The sequence below is a fragment of the Xenopus laevis genome, chromosome 2S, assembly GCF_017654675.1.
Source record: "Xenopus laevis strain J_2021 chromosome 2S, Xenopus_laevis_v10.1, whole genome shotgun sequence".
NCBI lineage: Eukaryota > Metazoa > Chordata > Amphibia > Anura > Pipidae > Xenopus > Xenopus laevis.
This window is the reverse complement of record NC_054374.1, coordinates 127170-152968: the sequence shown is the minus strand read 5'-3', so window position 1 is coordinate 152968 and position 25799 is coordinate 127170. Positions and strand designations below refer to the sequence as shown.

The 25799-nt window shown below is 35.9% G+C and overlaps 1 protein-coding gene across 1 annotated transcript in view; it reads right to left on the bottom strand.

Annotated features, from left to right (window-relative positions):
- The window catches only part of il1rapl1.S (interleukin 1 receptor accessory protein like 1 S homeolog), a 707139-nt gene that overhangs the window by 631229 nt on the left and 50111 nt on the right, over nucleotides 1-25799 (bottom strand). The gene's annotated exons all lie outside the window — the stretch shown is intronic.

Here is a 25799-nt window from a genome sequence, read left to right as displayed (position 1 = left end):
CTTTGAGGGGACTATTTATTAAAGTGCGAATTTTTTTTTCATTTTTTTACCATAAAATCCAAATTTTTAGTGTACAAAATCAGTTTTTTTTAAAAAATGTATTATATCCCGAGGCTGCAAAAAGTCAAAATCAAAAATACTCCATCTTCAACATGTCAGGGTCCTGTAGAAGTCAATGGCAGAGGTCCTATTTGCAATTTGAAGATATTATTGTCTGTGCTGCGTTTTGTACGATTATCCAAACATTTTGGGCTTTTCCGCCGATTTCATGAAAAATTCAGACTTTTCGGGAGTCAAATCTGAAAGATTCAGATTTTCTGTGTGACAATCCGAAAAAGTCGAGGTTTTTTGTGTGACATTCCGAAAAAAATTGGATTTTTTTAATTGATACATAAGGGCAAATCGTGGATTCTGGTTTGGTTGGACATTTTTTAATTAAAGAATCAGAACAATTCGAATTGTGTTAATTAACCCCCTGAATGTAGAATTCTGACTGGGGTATTTGGCAACCTGACAACAGAAAGTAAGGTGTAGTGGAACTCATGTACAGTGACTTGTATAAATTTGGTCTTTTTCCAACCCATACCTTCATTATTAACACTATTATTGAAGCTATGAGCAGAGGATGAGCCTGATGAATGGCCAGTCACCTGGATATTCTGGCAGAAGCATTTGCATGATTGTATTGTATTCTTATTATATATATTTTACTGCTGTATATGCCAATACATTATAGGCAGGGAGGGGTAATATTATGTCTGCAGTTAGACAGAAGTTACACCAGATGCATATGCTAATTAAACAAACAGCATTTGAGAATGATGAATGATAGTTCTCACTTAACAATCACTTGTGCCCCAGGAAACAATTGCATTGTGGGGGGTGCAGGACAACCCTGTGCCTGTCATAGAGCAAAGGAGTAAGGACTTTACAGCAATTGAGCCAAAAAACACAAAGAACTAGCACAAAATATATATATTGTATAAAGGGGGATGGGTAGCTGACACAATCAATTCCAAGCTTGGACACTACACACAAAGATAAAAACTGACAGAGAACTCCATTCAAGGTGATATGGAAAAAAAAAAACATGCTGAAGAGTGGAAATTGTAAATGAAAATAAATAAGTTGATGTTCCCATTAGGATCAATAACACGTCAGCCACCACAGACTCATTGCCTCAAAGCCATTTTCTATTTCAAATCTCCAGTAAAGCATTAAGTTTAAGGTAACACCAGTGTTTCATATAAAGAAGACAAGAAGGAAACGTACATTTCTTCTCATATTAACTCTTTCTTGGTATTACAATAAGGGCATGCCTGAAAAAGTTGCACAAATCATTAATTGTTAACTATTTATGTTCCCATTTCACAGGTCAAAACTTATACAATGGCTACAAATGGTTTTGCCGGGCAATTGTCCACAATATCTGTGCATACATCTATTCTAAACTCACCATTATCTTCTATTGCCTAATAATCTCCTTTTTCTCTTATCTCAGAACTAGTAAGAGACACACACTCAGATTCGGCCAGCGATTAATCGCCTCTTCTCCCGGAACTGGCTCCCGCCGGCTAGTTTCCTCATGAGGCAACTTCAGGAGCTGGTGATTTACATTCGAGCCCACGGGAGGCAGTTCAGGGAGATTAGTGGTTCCGAAGAAGAGGAGATTTGTTGCTGGGTGACTAATTTCCCTGAATCTGAGTGTGTGTCTCTGCCCTAAACACTTACTTTCCAGCACTCATACTCGTGACCCACAGTTAGACAAATGATGTACAAGTAATATAATTATATTAAGCACATTTTTCACCCATTTTGTATCACCAGCTAATAACATACCTTACTAATCAGAAAATCACTCTATCATAAAAGATATTTAAACACTGAAATACAGTATATTGGGAGGAGGCAGTCAGATTGTCCATCTTGTCTGCTCACTTACTGTAATTCATTGTATGTCTTGATGGATTTCTGTCATAACTTACAATAGCCATTGACCGCTCAAAGCTCCTGAGTATTTTTTTCAACAAAAAGTCAGTGTGGGAGGTGGGGAATTGCTTTGACAAATAGAAAAAATGCCAAGTGTTACTGTTAAGTGCAGGAATCCCAATAGGAACTAATAAATTAACCCCACATTGTAAATCTCAGATGGGGATGCACTCAAGCCACCAATATTGTTTATTGAAAATATATGTAAAGCCGTAGAAAGCACGCCCCGCTGCAGTAACCCAAAACAACCAATTAGATGTATGCTAACTGCACCAGGGGTTCCCAACCCTTTCTTAGTTTACCTAAAATGCAAAAAAAGGTGGAGAGCAACACAAGCATGCAAGAAGCCCCTGGGGGTGTCACATATGGATGTAATTGGCAATTGGTAGTCCCTATGTGGACTGGCAGCTACAGGAGGCTCTGTTTGGCAATACAAATGGTCCTTATGCAACTAAAGCTTGCCTTCTAGCCAAGAATTCAAAAATAAGCACCTGCACTGATCCAAAGGATGGGAAAGCAACTTATTGCTGATTAGCCCCTGGTTAGAGATCACTATTTACATGGCAGATGTTTCAGCAGAAAAAGACCAATCTAGAATCATAAGCAAAAGGCACTCATTGACTGAAAGAAGGCAACATAGCAAAAACAGCCCATATACACAAATACAATAAACACAAAACAAAGGTTCTTTGAATATAATATGAAAACAAGAGTAATGTACAATATTTAAAATGGAAGTTACACTTAAAATGTGTATATATTTTCCCTTGTGGCATAAGAATGAGAGATTTCTACTTTTTTTAAGAATAGATTAGTAAGAATTCCAGTAACACATCCCAAACTATCCATGAGTATTTCAACATTCTGAAACAGACTGCAATGAGTTTGGGGATAACAGAGTCTTATTTGCTGGTGCACAATATCAGTCAGCTTGTACCAATTTACATTCTTTATCTATAGGAGTTGCAAACTAAAGGGGAAAATACCCTCATTTTAACATGATCTCCTCCGCCTAAATAGATTCATTAAAGGCTTCTGAAAGCAACCAAATTCTTCAGAATTGAATGATCATAAAACACAAAACTTCTTAATATTTAAAAAGCTGGCAGCCATCAACTACAATTACACCAATAAATCAAAACGAAGGACTTTTCCTTAGTGAGAAACCTGAAATTGGGCTGATTTTTATGACTTTGCTTCTCCAGTAGGAAATGTAAATGAACATACTGATGAACGTCTCGGCTGCAATAGTTTTCTTTATTTAAACCACAAAGCTTTGGTAGCTGAATTACAGAAATGAATATTATTATCCTCCTGGTAATAAGGTAATCCTATAAAGAGGCAATAATACTATAAATACTATATAAAAAGGAAACATGGACATTATTTTACTGGAAACATGGATTCAAATGTTAATTGTTAATGTGAATCCTATGTACTTGGTCATACGTTGAGTTGCTGGTAATATAACAAGGGCAGTATACATGAGCAATAATGTCTGGGTTGCAGGAATCTACAAAATTCCTGCTGGTGACATTTCAGAGCATTACACCACATGCTTCTTTGTGGCAGTGCAAGTTTTGTGTGTGAACATGCAATTTCAGTTTGATTTATAACTCTTCCAAAGGCTAAAATATTATTCCGACTAAACAAAATATACTGTAGTATTTAATAAGCTGGCATTCCATTAAATACACTAGAATTGTAATTAAAAAAACCTTCATAGGCTTTTTATTTTATTGATGCTGGGGCACCCCTGGGACATCTTCTCCTAGCCATCCTTTGAAAAATGTCATACCATGCATATTTCTGCATTGTTCTCTTACCCTGTTACTTTGCTCCATGACAAGCCTCCAGCTGCCGCTGAAGTAGAATTCCCAGCAGAACATTAGGGTAGTGGGGAAGGTGTAGTTCAACCCTGCAGCTGCAGCTCAGCAAAACAGCCGATTCTTCAGGGAAGCACTTGTTTCTCAGCCTGCACAGCTTTATTTTATACACATCAGTGGTCTCGACATTTCAGTGAACCCTTAAAAAGTCTTGCAGATAAAGTGAAACTTTCAACAAATGAAATGTACCGTAATTCTGTGTGTGCAAGGGACTCCAAACACTTATGCATGTGCTAATGGGATGAATCTGTAAGTAAGTAAGTAACCTGAGTAAGAGAACTTAGCTCTCTTTCTGTCACCACCCCTCCAGTTTCAAGACACATGATCAATTTTGATTTGCTGAAATTGCGGAAAAGACTGCTCCTAAATTTACCCTGTAGGTGATTTCTGTGATTTCTATTTCCTTTATGTGTTTGTTCATTTAATTATAATGTGTTCAAGTGATCAATTGATTATTTGTTTTTTTTACCACTCTGTTTCCTTCTGTTATTTTTACTTTTATTTTAAATACTATAAAAGTGTGATAAAATAAAAATAAAAAATGAAAAGATAAATAAAATAATAAAAAAAAAAAAGATTTAAGGTTAGATATATGAAATGAATAAATACATTTTTCGTGTTTTTGTGAGTTAAATTTACAGAGTTTTAATCATTTGTAAGTAGGGTTAATTACTTTACAGGAATGCCCGTAAATTCATATCTAAATTTAATCCTTGTGGTTTTAAGGTTTGCATATCATAAATCCATCTGCTTTCCTCTTGTAATTTTCTTTTAACCCTATCTCCTCCTCTCCAATTCGCTTCCACCTCTTTTATGCCCCAAAATTTTAAACACTTTGCACTTTTGTTGTGATATTTTTTAAAATGGTTTGACACACTGTGATTTTCTACACCCTTTTCTATATTCCTTATGTGTTCATTTATCCTGTCCTTTAAACTTCTATTAGTCTTTCCAATATATTGTAGCCCACATGGCCATTCTAAACAGTAAATTACGTTTTTGGCGGTGCATTTTATGCAACTTTCTATATTAAATATTTCATTAGTCACACTGGATTTGACGTTTTTCTTTTTGTCTGCATACTTACATGCCTTGCATAGCGCACAGGGATAAAAACCTTTCCATTCATCTTTTTGTTTTTTCTTTCTTGTTTTGTCTGTCTGGATATAATTTCTTACTAATCTCTGTCCTAGAGTTCTTGCCTTTCTATATATTACCTTTGGTTTTTTCAGTAATTTACCTTTCAGTAGTGTATCACCCTATAAAATGTTCCAATGTTTCCATAAAATTTTTTGTAGTTCTTGAATTCCTGGTGTGTATGTGGTTATAAACATACAGTTTTCCTCCATATTTTCCATTTTGCCAGATTGTTTCCCCTTTATTAAGTTTATTCTATTAACTTTGTTGATGTTTTCTCTTGATCTTTGTAACAATTTTTTGTCATATCCTCTCTGTTCGAATCTAGTTGACACATAGTTTAATTGTGTTTCTAACTCTTCTGTCTCTGTACAGTTTTTCTTTAGTCTGTGGAACTGACCATAAGGAATGTTCTTCAACCACACTGGATTATGGTTGCTAGTATTCAGAACATAGTTACAAACATCTACTTTTTTATGTTTTGAAGTTTACTTGATTCTCTTTTATATACATTTCCAAATCTAAGAAATTAATACTTTTGGAACTGTATGTGGAGGTGAATTCTAAATTTATATCATTTTGATTTAATCTTGCAATAAAGTCCAGGAGTCCAGTTTCACTCCCCTCCCATAAAAGTATGATGTCATCAATAAAGCGCATTGATTTTTATTTTTATTTATCTTTTCATTTTTTATTTTCATTTTATCACTCTTTTATAGTATTTAAAATAAAAGTATTTAACAGAAGGAAACAGAGTGGTAAAAAAATCAAATAATCAATTGATCACTTGAACACATTATAAGTAAATGAACAAACACATAAAGGAGGATAGAAATCACAGAAATCACCTAGAGGGTAAAAATAAGTCACTTGAAATGGTTAAAAATAAATCACTTGAATATATAAAAATAGAATTGAGAGGTTAATAATAAGGAAGTATGAGAATTAATCACCCTTAAATAAAGGATAAAACAAATAAAAAATAAAAATCAATCACGATACATAAATAAAGAGAGAGAACAATGACTAAGTGAGACAATTTTAATATATAGTGTGCACAGAAGAAGGATTAAAAACAAAGAACATAACTGTGAGGCAAAAGAATATCGAATAGTAAAAAAAAAACCTAGTATATTGAGAGAAAAATTCAAATATAAAAAAAAGGTATTGCTAAAAACGGAACGAGAAACGAGAGGGTAAGTCGAGACATATAGAGTAGGAAGTAGATAAATAGACTGATATTGTAAGATCGATAAAGAAAATGGTGGGATTTGTGTACAAAATAGAGACTGTATATGTAGATAAGGTTGTGGTTGCCGAGAAAACTCAGTCAGAAAGCATGATGAGGTGTCAAAGAGAGGATTGGACCGCATGTCTGGAACGCAAAGCATTGGAGAATGGAACAGCAACCATGGCAACCAGCCGACGATCGTCATTTTAAGGAAATTATGCGACGGACATCCCCATGCCTCTAAGGAAGCTGATTGGACCAGTGAAACGTGTCAGGCAGTGGAGACAAGATGCTGACCAGCAGGAAAGCAGCCACGAGGGATAGGAGAAGCCGGATCTTTTACTCCGACCCCGGAAAGAACTGGGCAACCTGCAAAGGACAGCTAATTTTATAAAAACGCTTGTGAAACCTGATTAAAATGTGAGTGCAAAATTTTTTTCTATATTTTTTAAGGAAAATCGTTCGATCGATGGATTCGATATTCGATATTCGAAGTCGAAGGATTTTACTTTGACGGTCGAATATCGAGGGTTAATTATGCAGTCTATGAAGGCCTGTCAAAAAGGGCCAAAATCATTGGAATATAGCCCCCAGCTCAAAGGTCACATATATCAAGTCAAAAAATATATTATAAAACATTCTTTCAAAGTTAAAAAATTATTCTTTATTTAGCATAAATATTAAAAAGTAGGCATACAGACCAATTGACAATTGAATTCTTGGATGTAAAGTTGATTGTGGTAGAAGTACATACAACAATCTATAGGAAGTCCTGCAGTGGAAATACTCTACTGCATGCTACCTCATGCCACCCAAAAAATCTGCTGGGAGGGATACCTGTGGGACAGTTCCTTAGGCTTCGAAGGAACTGCTCCACAGATACAGCATTCCAAGAGCAAGTGGAGGATATGAAGGAGAGGTTTTTGGATCGAGTCTACGGACGCAAAACTGTAAATAGGGCCTATCAGAGGGCTAAAAAAACAAAAAGGATGAGCCTGCTAGATGTGAACCCATTGGGAAATAAAAAAAAAAACAGGGAGGGATATTATAAAAGTTTCCGTTTGTAACTTGATATAGCAAGCAGTTCTATACAATATTGGATATAGTCAAAAAGTATATTCCTATCCTATATGCAGATGATGACTTTCATAAAATACTAAAAGTAGGAGTAAGCAGTATACCAAGGCGATCCCACACATTGAGGGACCATTTATCGGCAAGTATGTATAGTGAAATGAATAATGGAGATAGAACAGGAAATATGGGCTTTCTGAGGATAGAAGGTGGCTACAAGTGTGGTAGTTGTAGATGCATAACTTGCCAACATATTAAAATCTCTAAGGAATTTAAATCTACTGTGACCAATAACGGTTTTAAAATAAGAGATTACATAAATTGCAATACATCCACAGTGGTTTATTAGGTAACATGTCTAAAGTGTCAAAAACAATATGTGGGTTGTACAAATAAAAAATCCAAAAGCGGTTGAAAAAAGCAATATAGCGAGACACTTTTCACAGTGCAATGGAAGGGATTTGTCATGCTTTTCTGTACAGGGAATTGAAAAGGTGAGACTGGAAGTAGAGGAGGAGATTTGGCAGGGCTTTTAGCAAAAAGAGAATTATTTTGGATTTTTTATTTACATACTCGTTTGCCACTTGGTTTAAACTACGAATTTGATGTAACATGCTTTACTTAACTTATAATGTGAGGTGATTAACCTATAATGGGGCAGTCATAGGGTGATATATTGCAATTAAAATTAAAATAACATGATATGTGTTTACAATGCTATTGGGAAGAAAACCTGACCTAGATTGTATGGCAGTGATCGCTATATATAATTGTTTCAGTTAGGTACCTTAATATATGTTTTGTAAAGAGATTTTGATGTATTTCATTGTGTTAAATGTATAGAGTATAGGCATGAAAAATAATGATAATATGACCTAATTGAGGAATATGTGTAATGTTGCTTTAAGAGTTGACGTGAGGTGGCAACATGTGATTAGCTTTAAATTATGGGGAGGGATCTCCTGGGGTACGTTGGGTACGAAACGCGTAAGACAAAACATCAATTGGTCTGAATGCCTACTTTTTAATATTTATGCTAAATAAAGAATCATTTTTTAACTTTGAAAGAGTGTCATTCTGTTGCCACAAAAGCAAATAAAGTTATGTCTTGTATAAAAACAAAAGGGCATTAACTCAAGGGATGAAAACATAATTCTGCCTCTTTATAGGTCCCTGGTGAGGCCTCATCTGGAGTATGGGGGCAGTTTTGGACTCCGGTCCTTAAGAGGGATATAAATGAGCTGGAGAGAGTGCAGAGACTAAGTGCAACTAAACTGGTTAGAGGGAGGGAAGAGTTAAATTATGAGGGGAGACTGACAAGGTTGGGGTTGTTTTCTCTGGAAAAAAGGTGCTTGTGAGGGGACATGATTAGACTTTACAAGTACATTAGAGGACATTATAGACAAATAGCAGGGGACCTTTTTACCCATAAAGAGAATCACGTACCAGAGGCCTCCCCTTCAGACTAGAGGAAAAGAAGTTTCATTTAAAGGAACAGAGTAGGGGGTTCATCACAGTGAGGACAGTGAGGTTGGGGAATGCACTGCCGGGTGATGATTCAGTTAATGACTATAAGAGGGACTTGGATGATTTCTTGGACAGACATAATACAAAGGCTATTGTGATACTAAACTCTATAGTTAGTATAGATATGGGGATATATCATTTATGTGACAGTAGGGAGGGGTGTGTGTATGGGGCTGGGTTTTCATTTGGAGGGGTTGGACTTGATGGACTTTGTCTTTTTTCAACCCAATTTAACTATGAAACTATGTAACTATGTAACTATGTAACTATGTAACTATGTGACAGGGCAACCCTTTTCAAATAAAAAATAACAAAAGTGGTATAAAGGTGATCCCTTTATTGGCTAACTAATATAATCATAGCAAGCTTTCAGAACATTTTAGTTCCATTCTCCTGATTACAATGAAGCTGTGGTGTTCTCTGGAATATATATACAACATTCAGCTCATAGGTCAAATGACCAACAAAAAGGAATATAAATCTATGTGTAAGATGTCAAAGTCATTTATGAGGGGATCTGCAAAAGACAAGCAGATAAGGTACAAGATAGTGTGGGTCAAAGAGTCTGAGTATAAATTATTGTAGAATAAAAGGAATTCCATATGATCTCTTAGTCCATATCCAGACATGTTGGTATTTCTGACCTGGTGCAGTCCTTTCTTATTCCACATAATTAGCCATAAATCCGAGGCCCAGGTTTAGTCCATTCTTCAGAGAATTGAAAGTTTCCATTAATTTGTATTCCCACACATTTCTTTCATTATCTGTTTTAAAATGCCCTTCAGAACCAAAATTCTTAAATCCTTTATGGAGTGATGAAGGTCATTGAAATGATTTGCTTGTTGTTTGTTGGTTACAGTAAATTGGTGGTGTGTATTTCTCTTTCTCAGACTTTGCCCAGTCTCTCCTATATACAGTTCCCTGTTATGCATTTAGTGCAATGTATTAAGTACACCACATTGGAAGAAGAACAACTGTAGTGGCCATGGATGCTATACTCCTCTAATGTGTCCGGAATTGGTATTTTTCCTGAAGTCAGGATGTGTGGGCAGGTTTTACATTGTTTATTGGCACACAGGTATGTTCCATTTTCTGTGGGGTGCAATAAGGCACTTGTTGTTATTAGTGACTCAAGGTTGGAAGGATGTCTGAATGCTAGGAGTGGTGGCTCTGGGAATATGCTTTTTAGCATTTTTACTGGCTAACACGGTACAGCAGCTTTACTATGTAACTATGTAACTAAATTGTTTATTTCCTTAAGAATATTAGTATCCAACTCTTATCAAACACAACCCCCTAATAGTTCATTAAAGCCTCTTCCTCTAGCCATGTTAGCTAAATATTTGGTAACAGAGAAGGTACTTCAGCAGTATGTACCAGACCCCAGGAAACACACCATTTCAATATAATTTGTAACTTTATTTAGATAATAGATTTGTTTAACAATCACAGTACCTGTAAACCAAAATAGATAATGTGAGGTGTTCCTTATACTATATACAATAATAATGTGCAGTAAGCAAGCATTAGTTTTAAATGATATAGTAAGATATATTTGTATAAAGTAAGAAAAATATATCTGCAAAGGCTTTTTTGGTTGGTGCTATAGATAGAGAAAAAAATATTCAAATATTTTGCACACACTGTATGACCACAGCTTTTTATTCTTGCCTGAGTAAATGGTGTAAATATATCAAGGAGGTCTTTTCCATTGTTAAATGCATCACTAAATAGGATGCTCTATCCCACTATATGGATAACTGTTTATATTGAGTCAAGAGTACAAACAAAATCAGGTCCTGAAATGCAATTCATTTATCAGGCATAGGACCCTTTTTTTGCCTACTTTTTACACTGTTTTTATCAGAATAAAATTGCAGGTACGGGATCCATTATCTGGAAACCCGTTATCCAGAAAGCTCAGAATTATGGAATGGCCGTCTCTCATATGCTCCATTTTATTCAAATAATCCAGATTTTAAAATTGATTTCCTTTTTTCTCTGTAATAATAAAACAGTCGCTTGTACTTGATCCAAACTTAGATTTAATTAATCCTTATTGGAAGTAAAATCAGCGTAGACTTAAGATATGAAGATCCAAATTACAGAAAGATCCATTATCCAGAAAACCCCAGGTCCTAAGCATTCTTGATAACAGATCCCATGCCTGTACTACTATTACTAGTAGTATTAAAGAAATAAACAAAATCTTGTCCTCACTTTATTACTCTGACTTTCACCTGTTTTTGGGTGCTGAAATAGTGAGCGGGCAGTACAAATTTATTATAAATCTATAAAGCCTCCTCACACTGAACTGAATTAATAAGCAGCAATGTTGCTATGGTTAATGTACATACTAATGAATGGTTAAGGCTCTTGACCCTACAGAAAGCCACTAACTCACACGGCTAGTCTGCAAATGCTCCATTTTGAATTTCTGCCATCCTAAGGGGGTTAAATTCAGATATCATGGAAAATAGTCAATTTATACTGGATTTGTGTATAACATGAAGATGGCTATATTAATTTTGTCATGCTATTATGGTGCCTTCTTTGATAATTGCTTGACGTATACAATAATTGTTTGAAATATCAGATATTTGCTTTGAATTATTATGCTGGTGGGGCCTTAATAGGTAAATAGGGATGAGCAAAATTTTTCACCAGGCATGGATTTGCAGCGAAATTCTCCATTTCACAATCGCCTGATATTTTTCACTAAACAGTGGCGACATTTTGCAATTGAGAAAACTGTCATTGACTTCACTGCATTTTGCATTAAAAAATGCAGTGTAAAAAGACCCCTGACATCAAAGTATTTTGTACCGAGAAAATGCCCAATGATTTGTAATTCCAGGATTTTCAACATTTTGCAAATTTTTCAGCAACACAAGATTCGCTCATCAATACAGGTAAATCCTTTACATTTGAGGCTCTATACATACATCATGGGAAAAAGTCCCAGTTCTAGCCTCCATGTAGACAGCATTGACTGCTGAGACTCCTCAGTAACCTTACTGGTTTATAAGACTATTGCTCTGCTAAAGGCTTGTTTTTATCATACTGTTTGCTTAACTTTCTGAACTGATCCAATGACTCCAGACAAAGGGGTAATACTGTATAGGGATACTCAGTATGTCATCCAAAAAGTCCAACCATACTTTAAAATAGAATTACATTCTAACCTGAAAAGCATAATAGACATTCATTCCATTTAGCTTACTTAGCCCCAATTTTATACACCATAAATCCGTATAAGTTCAGTTTAACCTGAAACATTTTGCTAGAATCCAAGAAACATCTTATGATCCACTGCAAAGAATTTTGCCTTCAGTGAATGACCTTTATTACAATGTAATATTACAACTAACCAAATGTTTGGACTCTAGTTATTAGACTTGAACATCATATAAATCCCACTTTAAAAGGTTCAATTCATTTTCTGTTTGCTGCTCATTGTTAGGGTTAATTTTTTTGTAATACACCTCCACAAATGCATCAATAATTGATGTACACGAAATCAGCCACATTTGGTAAGGAAAATGCATTATGCATTATTTTGCAACCTGAATTTTTCTACACGTAGGAGGATTACACTGTAATTGGGTACATTATACATTTATATTCCGAAGCAGTAATTTCTTTGGCAAGAGCTAGCTTTAACTTGAGGTAATAATATATTATCTCAGCAACTACATAATATACATGGCCGACCTGCAGTTTTTGGGTATAAATAAGACTCTTGCACCAGTTCTGCATAATCAAACTATGAAACCAGCCACTAGTGAATTATTTATTGTGTTGTTATAATGTAATTGAAATGATAGGAAACTTTCCAGGGCTTGAAGAATCTGAACAAGCCCTAGGGCCAAGGTTAACACAATTTATTCCACAACTTCTACTCATAGGGACAACAAGGCTGTGTTTTAAAGCAGCACAAAAATGCAGAGTCAAAGTGACTGAACGCACCCTGTGCCATTACCCTTGCACACATTATGTATTTGCTCAGTGGTTCTAGGGCAAAATTCCAGTCTTAGGGGCATGTTTACTAACATTGGAGATAAATAGATTTCTGGAGATGTTGCCCAGCAACCAATCAGATCTTTGCTTTTGTTTTCTAACTGGCTGTTTAAATCTAATTGCTGATGTGTTGCCAAGGACAACATCTCCAGAAATCTCTCCAGATATTTATCTCCAATGTTAGTAAACATGCCCCTAAGTACCAAATAATCAGGTACCAGTCGCCTTCTCCACTCCTATCCAGGTAAACAATATTATAAGACCAGGTAGGGAATCATTTCAGAATGAATACTCCTACCTGTAATAGGAGGAGGATTATTGTGCACTATATTTACTATATTTAGAAACACAATCCAAAATACTCAAGGGCACTGAAATTTTAACAAATTACATTAAACCTGGTAACAAAGCTTTTTTTTAGGACTGTTTCAAGATCCTTCAAGTACAGCACTCTTATGACACTCACTTTGGTGCCCAAGCTCGCCCCTGTGACACTATGTTATTTTGACATTTGGAATTTACATGTGCCCACTTAACAGTACAGGTATGGGATCCATTATCCAGAAATCAGTTATCTAGAAAGCTCTGAGTAATGGAAAGGCAGTCTCCCTTAGACTCCATTATAATGAAGTAATCCGAATTTTTTTAAAATATTTTCCTTTTCTCTATAATAATAAAACAGTACCTTAAACTTGATTCAACCCAGAAAAAAAATATTCTTTATAGGAAGCAATACCAGCTTATTGACTGTTTGCATGGTTTTATAGTAGACATAAGCTATGACGATCCAAAGTACGGAAATATCCATTATCCGGAACATCCCAGTTCCTGAGCATTCTAGAAAACAGGTCCCATACCTCTACATACAATTTCCTCAAAGTTCTGTAAATATACCCCCCATACTGTATAGATATATAATAGTTAGATAGATAGGTAGGTAGATAGGTAGGTAGATAGAAAGATAGATAGATAAATAGATAGATAGATAGATAGATAGATAGATAGATAGATAGATAGATAGATAGATAGATGATCAAGAATGATACATATATATAATAAAATAGTTATATGGTTAGCTATAATTTAATGTATGTGCAATAGCCTTTCACCACAAACATGAGAACAACTATTTCTCAGCACCACCTCTGCATTTTTCATGTCTAGATTGCTCATTTAGTCCATTTTTATTTTCTGGTCAATTTAATTATTGATTGTCATGAAGAGAACAATGCGTTTTTTCATAAACTGTCATTAGTTTAAAATAAACTATGTGGAATTGGAAAGACATACCACTAACCCTTACTGTTAAATATAATGGCTACACATTAGATGTAACACGCATTCATTTCTGTTTTGTTCAAGGGAAATGAACAGCCATCATATCTCAAATACAAAGTTACAGTTCCAAGCACAGAAGAAGAAGTTTACAGCATGTATGAATGAATTCAAAAGGTCACATCTGTATAATAGGGAAGCGGGCTATTAAAGTATGAAATACCCCAGCACATCACCTAAGTTACATTTGAAAACAAAATACACCAAGCAGTACACAATGAATTGCTGGCTACTATAGCTAATCTGTCCATTACTATGACCTTAGGTATTAATAAATGTTTGGAAAGCTCAGCATGAAGTTTAATTTGATTGCATGCTGAGTGCATTTCTGCATAATGATACACGAGACATGCAGGTGCATCAGCAGCTTGTTGGAAATGTAGGTATCAAATGTGCAAAAAATAAATAAATAAATACAAGTCCAATTCCTTAGAAATTCCCAGTTCTACTGAATTAGTTGCTAAGTCATTTTTAGAAGAACTCCCAAAGGTAACATCAACTTTGGTGGAATATATCCCAACAAGAAGATAAATGAATTGTGCTTCATCTGCCTTATGTTCCGCAATACTTAACTTCTTTAGTGTGCCTCGTTCCCAGGAAATGTCTTGAACAGCCACATGTCACCAAATTGTCCAATTCTGAACATTGCTAACAAAACCTTCTGTAGTTAGAGCATATCATATTAATAAATTAAAACTGTAATTGCTACTTCTACAAGATCAGAGAAGCTGTTGGCAGGACACTGATTATAAAATAAGGACAATATGGAAAGCACTGACAAGTGACATCCGTACTCCCAAAATGTAAATATACCACGTTTCAAAAGGATTTTTTTCTTTTAGATTTACAATAGAACAAGTACAAATGTTCTATGAGAGTGGAAGCACAACGCCAGCTGAAAACTGCTCAAATTCAACATTTGCCACTGAGTTAAATGGGAAATACCTGACATTGCCAGAGAAGACTGTGGACAATTTGGTTACTTTTCAGCCAGTGGAAACAAAAAAACACTTAGCATGGCATCCAGCCATGGCATTTTTCAAGAAAGATTTACAATTTTTCTTCACTCTATTTCTTTATTTAAGCCCCACTTTATTTGGTTTATTTTTGACTTCTAGTTGTTTTTGGTGGCAACAGCTGTCTACTGGCAGCCCTTATCATTACTCAAGGTCAAGATTTTATATTGTTGGTAGAGATTAAAAAATCCCCCCCCCATTATCTGCCAGGCACCTGTAGCCAAATCTGGTTGTACCCCTTTATTGCTGCACCTGGATCATTTAGCAGGGGGTGGCCATAGATTGGTGTTGCACCAGACTCTGTACCTACTTTGCTTCAGTATATTTAAAGCAGGGGTGTCCAAAAGGTAAATCAATCATACCACTTCTCAGTAAAAAGTAAACACTAAAAGTGTCCTTGGCGTAAATTGTCCCCTAGCGCAACTTCGCCAGCCTAACGCCAGGCGAAGTTACACTCTGGCGAAGGGGCTAAACTACGCAAATTTACTACGTTTTTTTTTTCCTGAACGTTACCTCTTTCACCAGAGTTTACTTCCCAAGGTCAAACCAGGCAAAGTGCAATAGAGTAGATAGGAGTTTGTAAAAAAAAAAGTTGTACATTTTTCTAAGTCCCAAAAAACACTGTCATTTTTTACTTTTTATAGGGTGATAGTCTGAAAAAGATTGAAAATGTTTTAAAAGGTACCTTTCTTCCCCCCTACTTTTGTTAACATATGGCACCTAAACTATACTGTGGGCACATGTGTAGGGCATTAGAACACCTCTACATAATTTCCCTGGGCTTGTGTAGTGTAATTTATTTGCTGCAGCATACTCGTCCATTCAAACTATTTTGCGCTGTATGCAAATTTCCAGTCGCTAGCGTAACTTCGAACCGCTGGTCGTAACATCACTAGCACAACTTCGTAAATGATTGGTAACTTGTGCGCAACTTTGGATCTTCGTGAATTTGCGCAGCCCTGGCAAATCTACTCTGTGGCAACTTTGAAGGTAAGTAAATTTGCCCCTTTGCCGTTTCCAAATTCATTTTAGCAAAAAACATAAAATATATCTCCTTCAAAGCTGGAACAGAATGCTAACAATGCTTTCATGGATGTAGATCATAATGGGACAACATCATTAAAAGTAGACATTGCATTTGTAAAGTATGGGCACTCCTGAATTAAAGTGTTTTATGAGGTGATTCCCATTTGAAAGCTGGAAGGAGGCAAAAGGCTAAAGGCAAATAATTAAAAATCTATTAAAACAAATTAAAAATGCTACTGAAAAGTTAAAATTATTCACCCTATGACACTGGTACAGATACTGAACATATAGCCCTCTAGCCCTCTCATTAAAACCAACCTCAAGGTCAGGAGACACTGATCTGCTTTTATATTATTGACCAGAGGTAAACAGTTAGGCACCACCCTATGGGGTTTACCTTGATGTGGTATGGTGGCTTACCAATTTTATGATCATAACTTTGTAACTAAAAACCCTTGTCTTTATACACACATGCACTTGCATATATATTGAATTTATTGTGAGACAGGGGACCAGGGAATGTGCATTGATTAATAGGATAAATCAGTTGCACTTCCATTGTATTTAAACGTAATATTTTTTTCTTGGTAGCCTGGAGTGCTTTCACTTTCTTTCCCTTTGTACTGAACATTTATGCCCTTATTTGTTATTACTTTATGTCAATTTATGTAGAGTTTTTTCTTGTTCTCAGCCATCTATATGGAATCTGGTAAGGAAAAAGAACAGGTAAACACAAAATATGAAAACATCATCCAATTATAAGCAAAATGTCTCTCTACAAAATGCAAATTGATTTATAATTAATTATACTTTCATTTTTTATTAATAAAGTTATTTGAATCACAAATACAAGTCAAAAATAAAAAAATGAAATGCTATGAATCATGCACATGTATTTAGTAATACATAAAATATGATGCAATATATGGTTATTACTATTTGATGTTAGTAGACAAAGAAACAGATTTTTGACAACCCCCAAAAACTTAGTTAAAAATGCTGCTGATGGTTACCAAAAACATTCTTAAAGTGCACACTCTCAAGAGTCTATAAAATTCATGTAGTGGAAGATTAAAATGAGTGTGTATATAGAAAAGTCTAAATCTAACCTATTTATTCCAAAGGCTGTTTCATGTTCCTGAGCAGAAACTATGCCTAATGGCAGCTCAATCAGCTTTTAGCAATGAATTAATGAATTCTGGCAGAGTGAATTTGTTACTACAGACAGTTAACCTTAGGAATTAGAACTGATTGTGTGCCTGTCTTGGAAAACACCTGGGAAACATGAAGATTCTCTTGCAAAGGTTTAAAACTGCTTAAAGGAAAAGTGTCATTATGAAACAAGTGCTTTGAAGTGTTTTATTGTCTCTATAAATCAGTGGATATTCCTCCTACATTATGGCTATTGTACCTCCACTGATACACTTGCTGATCTGGACATCATCTGGACTACATGTTGTGGGACATTTATGTAGTGGAACAGCATGCAAACATTTTATAATCCCCTGCTACCTTACTTCACAGTCTAAATGTTTAGCAATTGGCGACATTCATAAAAGGAGATAGTTGCATGGGTCTACACATCACACTCATCATTTTATTACTTTGAGAAATTGAACACCATTCTGTTCCATACTGCATTGAAGCCCAGCAGCAGAACTAAGCTCTAACATTCCTCCATTGCAGTTTGGGATTCAGGATTCTACAAAAAATATACCAGGGAGGAATAGAGACTTGGGGATGTGAACCGGTCTATTTCCATGATGTAACCATTATTACTAGTCAGTAAAAATTAAAGACATATGATAAATTGGTCCCTACGAGTATTTATTTTAAAAGAATGGCAAAACAGAGATTTCAAATGTTAAATTATATAATAAAGGAAAATTTGGGTGTTTTTTTCTGATTTAAGCACTGTACTGCTTTGCATTTCTCTACCCTTAGAGATCTTCATGCTGATTCCTGCTTGGGTTTTCTCAACCTATCTTCAGCTCTTCAGCTAGTTTCCTTTATAAAGCTATTGGAATCCATAGGATACATTTTATACACCAGGGAATGTAGGCTTCATTTGAGCTAGTGCAATGCAAATTCCCATTACTGTCAAAGTACATGCCAAGGATAAACGTATTTTCAATCCCACCATTCCCAAGTCATCTTACTAAGTGAAGGATGTTTAGGGCTAAGAGTTCTAAAACATGGGGAGATCTGAAATCTGTCACTAATGCAGGCAATTTTATATATCAGAAAACAAATCCCTGTTAATTTCTCATCAGATATACATCATTTGTCACTATACCCAATAATCAGATGGTACAAATAATTTCATTAAACCATTCATAACTCTGCAGGGAGCATATATTCAGAAAGTATGTAATGTCAAGAAATATCTTATTATGGAATAAGAGGAAAAATAAAAATGTTAGAGGGTGGGTGATATAGTTTGTAAGGCTCTAAAATTATTCAATGCAGAACTGACACATTAAAGGTCTGTAAAAGTACCTTAGAGCAAATGTCACCCTAACATGAAATAACTGGGCCTCATTTGCATTAAATCATTGTTTAGATGAAAAACAGAGGTGACAGAAATAGATCTGAATTAAAGAGAAAATTCCAGTTTTATAAAATGTACAGTATGAAAATAATTAGTTGGCAGGTTACAAATGTTTATGTCAAGATTATTTAAAAACATAGACAGATAGATAGATATGGTTATAGATTAGATTTGAGATTTTAGGATAGCTTTGGGATGATAGTAAATACTTGAAATTGTAGTTCAAAGATTGAAAATCTCTAAATAAAGAAAATTGTTTTCCACAGATAATTCCAGTAAAACATAATATATAATGTTTTGCATTGATTTATCAAAACAAATTCACATCTTTATTCCAATTGACAGTAATTTTTTTTTTTAAAAAAAAAAGCTTTGCACTGTTTGACTATTAAATCTACAATAAATCAACATTTCTACTTTTCTAATTTTGATTTCACAACAATTTTAATTAGAGATTAGAGGTTTTTTTTTTTAGTAAATATAGTTTTTAGATCTTTCACTTTTGTTTTCACCTTCTATAATCATATCAATTGTATTTTAGAAATCACTTAAAGGGGATGTCTTTCAGAGTATAATCCAAAAACAATGTTTATTAAGGCTGGATCAAATTAGCTATACACTTACCACCCTCAAAACATACAGGAATGACCAGGCCTGGACTGGCAATCTGTGGAAAATTCCAGAGGGGATGCTTTAAGGTCCCATAGAAAGTCAGTATTTAGTGGGCTGGTAAGGGCTGTTTGGGCCTCTGTGTACTAGAATGCCAGGGCCTATTTTAATTCTCAGTCCAGACGTGGGAATGATATTTATAGGCTTACATGTTAAGGTATTGAAGACATCCATGTTCAGTATTAGTTCAAAATCAAATGAGGGGCAAAGCTTCATACACCAGTTCAAGCATTAAATTTGACCTGGACAAGTCCGCATAATTCTTTGGTCAACACACTGTTATTTTACATAATTGGGAGTGCCTGGGGAACTGAAGGAACAATGAACAGGCTGTCACTTTGTCGCTAATAGCCGCAGAGTTCGTCCCCCTACTACTATCCAGCCTTGTCAAAACTCTGCCTCATTCACTATGTGAGGGATTCCCACCTCTATGACACAATTGACTGCAGATTTACTAGTAGGCAGAAGTATGGTGAATGGGTGACAACGATGGCATACAAGAGCAGTGCAGCAAGAAGGCATACTGATAAACCACAGAATAGGAGAGGGGTAATGGATTGGACAGCAAAAGGACAAGTCAGTTCAGGCAAGTACTTAACAAGGTACATAGGACAATAAAATAACAGAGAAAGATATAGCTAACATCTAGTTTATCAGATTACAGGGAGGAGAAATCAACTGACAAGGATGCGGCATGCACACTTACAAGGCATGAGGGTCATTCTGAATTCATGTGTCGAATTTAGGGCTGGGTCAAGCAAGCCAGACACCCTAGGCAATCTGGCCAGCTATGTCGGTCTCCCTTCTCTGTACGTGCACAGAAGTGTATATACCTGTAAGAAGGAACTTGCAAGTGTGCACATGCATGAAACAGTTAAACAAAGTGGGAACGAAGTCCAGGGTTAGGGGTAGGCTAAAAGGTACATGCCTTCACCATCCCCTCCCCAGGCACCTGTCTCTTCTACCTATCCCTGGGCAAAGGGGGCAACTCCCTTCAGTTTAGTGAAGAACAGGTGCTCCTAATTCCTGGGGCTGTGGAAATCCCTTGGTGTGATATCCTCTACTGAGGGAAGGATGGTGATTTTTTATTGGATACCAGTAATAAAAAAATTTCTATAAAAGGAGATTGTTTCATTTAATTTTTTTGGAATTGCAAACTTCCCCTTTGAATATTGAAACCTCTAGACCGATGTTTCTTACCTTCTAATAATGAAATTCAATTTCCTGATGAACAAGTTCCAAAGATTGCACATAAAGGTAATTTCTGTCGCTTGGTAAAAGTCAAGTAATCTCAAGGTTACAAGAAATGTTCCTCAGCTGTGTTTCCTTTGAGACTTCTCTAGAACACCAAATATTCACTCTACTACAGTGTTATATTTGAAGATTATTCAAACATGGAATTAGCCAGGTTAAACAAATAATAATTTCATATGTCACAAGGTTTTAGTAGAGTATGTTCTCTTTGTAGACATCTTCGGGGAACGTAAACTTGAGGTTACATCTGATAAAATTAGACATACCAGAAGTATCCAAAATGCCCACACAGTAAGTTTTTCTTGATAAGGGATATCTCAACAAATAGAGCACCATGCTATTAAGGTTAATTTGGTTGACTATCAATATGGATCTACACTAATATTTAGTTATAAACAAGAACAAGGAACTGTAATAGAGACTAAAGTCTAAAGGCCCAACAGCCAAAAATAAAGCATTAATGAAAAAAAAAAATGCAATGGGCACATGAAAAAACATAGTTAAAACTATAGGCAATTCTGCAGGCATTACTATTTAAAAATGAGAAAAATGCAAAGATCTACATTAAAACTTATGTTCAGATTTTGTTATTGATCAGAATTAAATCCTGGAAACATCACTTTTATTACATATCATAATCAAATGGGAACTTATCTTAGAGGGGTGGCTTGGATTTCTAAATCTTTGTGTCCCAACTGCTCAGTTAGGAAAAATCTGTTTCAATTACAATGAATCACTTAATTGGACTATACTATATCTAAATACCCATACCATGTGATTCTGAAATCTTTACTCTACCTAGCAACTCATTTTATTTTTCCCTGATTTCCTGCATTTTGAATGAGCCATACATGTAGTAGGAGCTTGATTAGATAAAAGGTATTTAGAACAGGATTGTTGCAACCTCTTTCTGTACAGGTAGCTGTCATTTACAGACTGCCATAACCCTCTTCCGCTGCTACCTTCCTTTCTGATGTTAACACCTCTTTCTCTTTCTTACTCTGTACTGACAGCCCAGAAATCATCCTTGGGGATTTTAACTTCTATATCGATGATGCATCCAACCCACTATGCCTGTTTTCTTTACTCAATAATCTTCTTCATCGCTCATCAACAGTATCAGTCAACCTGACTCACTCTCCTCAGGCTTTGCTGATTTCTTTCGAAACAAAGAAGAGTCCATCTCCAATCAGATTCCCACCTCTAGTAATGCAAACCAGTGACTACTTCCTAAGCCCCCTTCTGCATGTCTAAATTCCTTCCCTCCAGGAACAACATCTGAAGTCTCCAAGTTTCTCTTTTCCATAACTTGCTCTCTGGACTCTATGCCGTCTTCTCTGCTTAACCACTGTGTTAAAATAGAGAATATTTGAATTTGTATGTGTATATACACAGACATATTTATATATGCAAAAACTAAATCCAGGATTTTTCTCATGCTTTTTGATATTGTATGACAAATCCCCTCAAGTACTAAACCAACTGAAATGGCCTTCCTCTACATACAAGCTGTATACTGAGCTTATTAAGAACCCATCTGCACACACAGTTACAAGAGCTAATCAGAATTCATGGTCATTAAATATAAAGCTTATCTTACATTCTCTCTCTTATGTAGAACAACTTACACTTGGCTTCACATTTGTTTATGTCAAATGATTTTATCCTTTTAATGAGCACAAATAAGTATGAATCAGTTATGAATGTATAGATTATAATAAAGGAGTAAAAATGTCTACTTTTGTACACTTTAAGTAAAGAAGTATAAAAAAAGTATACATTGCTGACCAAAGCAGATGGTTTTTTCACCCTGCATGTAGTCCATAATAAGTCCTATACATGCTATTGTATAATATAAAATATGTTCTATGCACTCAAAACTGAGATATATTAAAAATACAACATTTTTATAGGGATTGTAATACTCTTCCACTTTTATCAAAAACACGTTAATATCCCTCAGACTCACCTACTTTCCCCAATGTCCCAGCAGTCAATGGGTCAGTTTAAGGGCAGACCAAGCTCCCAATAGACTGGGGCACTGTTTAGCCTATCAGAATTTTGACCTGCCTCCCCAAACCTGGTGTCATCTTCCGATGCACTGTGCTAATTAGCTGTAAAAAGATCAGTAATAGGTTTCTCTAGGAAAGAGTTCATAAAGTAAGGGCTTGTTTTATACCTGATCCAGGTATGGGATATATTATTCAGAAACCTGTTATCCAGAAAAGTTCTAAATTATGGGAAGGCAATCCTCCACAGACTTCTATCATCTAACATCTATTTAATCAAATAATTACATTTTTTAAAAAATGTTTTCCTTTTTCTTTGTAATTATAAAACAATACCATTTACTTCATCCAAACAAAGATATAATTAATCCTTACTGGAGGTAAAACAACTTTGTTGGGATCAATTAATGTTTAAATTATTTTTTAATAGACTTAAGCACAAAACAAAAACTGTGGTACCGTGTTAGCCAGTACCAAAATGGTATAAGATTGAGGAGGGTGTATCTTATCAGTTTGCCAGGTCTAAGCTGCTAACGGAAACCCTAGAGAGGGGTAATGTTAAGGAAAATTCACACTTCACGCTTTAGTAAGGATCGTTCGCTGGATTGAAAATTCGCCTTGCAAAAAGGCATGAAACTTCGTTAGCGATGTAGTCTTTCACTAGAAATTGTTCTTTATGACTGTTAGTAAATTGGTGATCTCCCTGTGGATTGGATTTCTGGCAAATTTTCACTAGCAAAGGCCACTTCTCCCTTAAATCTTCCCCTTTGTCTTTTTTCTTAGGGAAAAAGTTTCAAGTCAGATCTTTGAACAGATCCAAACACGGCACCTTAGGTGCCAGCAGGCAGCATACTATAACTGGCTGTTAGAATTTCATAGTGAAATTGATAGGTCATGCCCATTTCCAACACTCTTGACATAAACCATTGCCTGGTCAAGGCCATAGCCAGTTCTTTTTTGCTTTTGTCTTAAAATTGCTTTGTGCACACATATCCAGAAAGGATGACTTTCTCTCTTACAGTTTCTTTTCCAGTCCTAATACTGTACCTGGGCAGATAATTTTTAAAAAATATACCTTACAAACAGTGCTTGAATTGGGTTCAAAAAGGTGGAGGGATGGCTGAAGTGCCGCGCGCAGCGCGGCGCAAATTTTTTTAGACCACGCCCACAATATAGGCCACACCCACTTTAAATAGGTCTCGCCCACCAGTTATTTTGCTATTTCCATGTTTATCAAAAATATTTTTTTTAATATTGCAAGAAATAGAATGACCCTAATTTTTTACATTTACATAGTTACATAGTTAAATTGGGTTGAAAAAAGACAAAGTCCATCAAGTTCAACCCCTCCAAATGAAAACCCAGCATCCACACACACACCCCTCCCTACTTTTAATTAAAATTCTATATACCCATATCTATACTAACTATAGAGTTTAGTATCACAATAGCCTTTGATATTATGTCTGTCCAAAAAGTCCCTCTTATAGTCATTATCTGAATCAGCATCACAACATCACCCGGCAGTGCATTCCCCAACCTCACTGTGATGAACCCCCTATGCTGCTTCAAATGAAATGTATATACAGTATATGCATTTAGAAGCTTGTAAAGTTATAGAAGTGGACTCACACAAAATATATCAGCAGATTGTGAAAGCCTTGGTTGTCCTGAAAAAAAATCGTTTTGCTAGGTAAACTTTCCCTTTAATCTTTTCTATTTCATCCTCACATATTTTCTTTTTCTTTACTGTTCTCACCCACATCCTACTACTTGCTTCAAAGTTTCCTACTTTAATAGAGCAAAATATGTTCTCATTCTTCCTGTGTACATTATCTACTTTTCCCTGATGTTCTTTTGCCCTATCATTCATTTATATATACGTTAATGTTCTCAGCTCATTCCTGACCTTATCTGCATTCTGCCTCCTTTAACTTTATTCCACCCTCTGCTGTATTTTATTTCCCTAAATTCAGACCCATTTGCCCATTAAGTGTTTTTTCCCTCTGGCCTCTCCCCTTATCTGCCAAATTCCAAGAGACCATAATAAGCGTTTAGCTGTTTCAGTGAGTAAAGCCATCCTCCCCGTGTTTCACACACACATTCTGTACTTCTTCTGCCACCAGACTTTCCTAGCCATCTGCCCTGCCTTGCTATACTCATTTATTTGCCTACCTCAGCCCCATTTTTTAAAGTGTGCAACTGCACAATGCGCATTCATCTCAAGTCAGGGGTCAACTTCTCAAGCGTTGCCATTATACAAAAAATGCACAACTGAGCCAGGAACAACTGTGCCATTATACAAAAAATGCACAACTGAGCCAGTTATTTAAACATGTGAAAATGTTGCACATTCGCAACAGAATACTGACTCTGCTCTGCAAGAACCAACCATACAGGGGCCAGTGGGTCGGTCTCTCCTGCTCAATCCCACATAAAGCTACTAGTCAGGCGCATGGCAAGATTTCAGGTACTGTCATTGTGCCCAGGATAAGAGCAATGAGTCCATATACACAGTACACACACATATATACACACACACACACACACATGGAGCCTGTTTTGCCTGGTCGGTTCCTGTTTTCTTCAAAACAAGTCACTAGCCCACATACTCATACAGGAGATTGCAGTAGGAAGAGCCTGGAACACTGGACACACAGACAAACCGGCCAATGTGGAGACCCGGCAGGCTGGTGGCCATACATATACACACACACACATTATATACACACACACACATACATACACACACACACTATACACTATGCACACACATACACACATACACTATACACTATGCACACACATACACACATACACTATACACACACATGCACAATACACACAAAATACACACACACATTATACACATACACATTATACATACGCAGTAAGCATGTCACATTGGCACATTGGCAGGATGCTGCACACATGCTCACACCAATCAAGCCTTACCGGCTCCCGCAACATCATGGCACACACAGGAGAAAAACGCAAGTCAGGACCATTTTAAGCACGCTGAAAAAAATGTCTACAAAGCCATGCCCACTTTATGGCCACACCCCCTAAAAAACA